Below are 2,872 nucleotides of genomic sequence, written 5' to 3'. Positions count from 1 at the left end.
GAGACCACAAACGTGATTGTAAGGTTGCTTAAAGCTGTGATCACACTTACATTCTCCATTAAAGCCTTACTCACCTCTTCATGCATGTTCAATCATGTTTGGTTTTAAAAGTAGTTTCTCCAAGTTTCCATTCTCTAGGTAACATGGTAAAGTCCTTTGAAGCCAGGGAAAGAATGCTAACTTCTGTCTTGCTTGTTCTTGTTGCTTGAAACGTCATTAACGGAATTTTCAATGACGCTTGTCAGGATTGAGTTAAGCTCATTTTAGGACATAACAAAGTGAATGAAGTCGAGTTTGTTACGATTCACGGTGATCTTGAAGTCATTTGAAAGTCTGTCAGCCTTACAGAAGCAGGTCGCCACATCTTTCTGCAACTGAGCGGCTGGTGGGTTGAACTGTTAACATGTTAGTTAGCAGCTGAACATTTAACTGCTGTGTCACCAGGGCTCTGGTCAATTTACAGAAGACATTAAAAAAGAATTATTTGCAGTTCTTCTAGGAATTCATGATGGCCTAAATATAATATTAAGGAAGCAATAGTAAACCTTATATATCGTATACCATTATGAAAGCACATGTATAGCATATCTTTTATATGAACAAATTTGTGCTTATTTGAAATCAGTATAGATTACTATATTTATTTATGTATAAGCCAAGTTTTTTCAGCACATTTTAATGCAGTTTTTGAGGTAAAATTAGGTGCCTCAGCTGATATTCAGGTAGGCTTATAATTGAGTATATATATTGTATATACTTTTTAAGTCAATTTTAGATAACCTCTTTTTAAGAGGGTAAGTATTACTATTGTGGCCCTAATTCATACATATATGCTTATTCTAGACAAATTAAGCTTAAGCATGAATCTCTGATCAGCAGATGACCGAAGACAAGTTCTTTCAGTAATATACTCCCCCCCCCCTCCCCAGGGGAGAGCACACATGCAGTCCCCTCCCCTCACTGCTACCACCACAAATTATGCAGTCGAGTTTCCCACATTTGGGGAAATCACAGGGGTCAGCACATCCGGACTGCAATGGATAAGCCTTGCCCTGGGAAAACCAACTTCATGAATCTTCCCTGCCAGGTAAGTATAATATACTTTTCTTAGTCTCCTAAGGATTGCTTCCAAAAAAATTAAAAAGCATCAATCACAATAGTGGTTTCCAAGGGGATTTGCTAGGCAACTGATATTCAAGACAGAGAGCTCAACTCAGAAGGGTATGGCAGCTGTTTTGTAGGGTCAGAGCAGGGAGTAGATTTTAGCAGATTGAGTTTGGTAGGTCTTTTTGAATCACCATGGGGGTGATTACAGGGGCTTATTTTGAAGATGTTTTAAGAAAATTGAAAACTGCCTTTGAAGACGTTTTAAGAAAATTGAAAACTGCCTTGGTGTACAAAGGGCAGGGAAGTTGAGCCAATGACTTTCTTTTTTCATAGCAACAATATACCTTCTCACTCTTCAAGGACGGAGGAAGCTCTCCGACTGGAAACACACCGGGTAACCTCGCACTGCCCGCCCTACAGCACGGATCTTGACCCTGAAACCTTGTTTTGTGCGCGTGCTAAAATCACCATTCTTGAGACCTTATTAATATAGAGTTTGCACATTCAAATTAAAAAATACATAGGTTAATAGCAGGAATATGACAACTTCCACCAGTACTTTATCTTTTCAAAAAATATTTTTGATGTTGTCAATGAATATGCTTAAATTCATTATTTTTTCCCACCATATGGCTGTATGTGTAAAGTACAGGACACTTTTTCGATTCAGGAATTTCACTTAGATTTTTGTTGTTGTTGTTGTTGTTAGTTTGTCTGTTTGTTTAATCACCAATTTTATGAAAACATTTTGCATTCATCATCCCAACTACCAGTACAGTTCACTGCACAAGTGCATTAAAATGTTTTATTACTACACTAATTGTAAAGGGGAAATCTTTATAGGTTACTAGGCTTATTCAGAAAAGCATTCTTAACACAATAGAAAAGAGCACCATTTAAAAATTATTGTTGTTGTTAGATGCTGTCGAGTCAGTTGCCACACATAGCAAACCTGTGTGTAGCAGAATTCTGTACAATTGTTCTTATGTTTGAGCCCATTGTTTCAGCTACTGTGTCAATCCGTCTTTTCAAGGGCTTTCTTCTTTTTCTCTGCCCATCTGTTTTACCAAGCAAGGACTGGTGTCTCCTGACAACGTGACCAAAGTACATGAGGCCAAGGCTTGCCATTCTTGCCTCTAAGTAGCATTCTGCCTATACCTCTTCTAAGGTGGTCAGGGAAGTTTCAGTATTCTTCTCCAGAACATAATGCAAATGCAGAGTCTCTTTTGGTCTTCCTTACTCATTGCCTGAGTTAGGGCTCATTTCACATGCATCTGAGGCAATTATCCATGTTCAGTAGGAAGCAGATGGGTAAAAAGAGAAAGGGAAAATGGACAAAAGAAATTAATTCTGTGCACATCTGTGAGATTACTTGAAGTATGCTGGAGTCAACTCAAGAACTGAAATAAATAAAGGGAGGTGAGGGAAATACGACACACTGTATATAGTTAAGAGAGAAAGTGTGCTATTTTCTCCACTAGAACTACCTGGAGAACCTGAACAATTACCTGGAGAAGGCAAGGGTGAGAAATTTATTCTTCATAGATAAGTACGGAATATTCATAATCTGAAAGATATTCTTAAAACTAGATATTCATCAGATGTTTTCTTGTATTTAAACAACATCCTTGTGAACATCATTAGTATTTATTGAATATGTATTAAGAAACAAATATGGGAGAAATATTAGCAAATTAATCCAGTAAAACTTAATTTTGCTTGTATCAATTCCAAGAAGACAGACACAATTAGCCTTCAAAGCAAT

General features: G+C 37.3%; 1 non-coding gene across 1 annotated transcript; it reads right to left on the bottom strand.

Moving 5' to 3' along the window:
* Positions 1–926: 926 nt before the first annotated feature.
* LOC142441780 (U1 spliceosomal RNA) lies at positions 927–1,095 on the bottom strand. Its single transcript, XR_012783121.1, has one exon. It is a non-coding gene; the product is annotated as a U1 spliceosomal RNA (small nuclear RNA).
* Between the last annotated feature and the right edge of the window lie 1,777 nt (positions 1,096–2,872).

Source organism: Tenrec ecaudatus, chromosome 2, assembly GCF_050624435.1.
Source record: "Tenrec ecaudatus isolate mTenEca1 chromosome 2, mTenEca1.hap1, whole genome shotgun sequence".
Taxonomy (NCBI): domain Eukaryota; kingdom Metazoa; phylum Chordata; class Mammalia; order Afrosoricida; family Tenrecidae; genus Tenrec; species Tenrec ecaudatus.
Note: the sequence above shows the minus strand (reverse complement) of the source record. Positions and strands in the feature narration are given on the sequence as shown.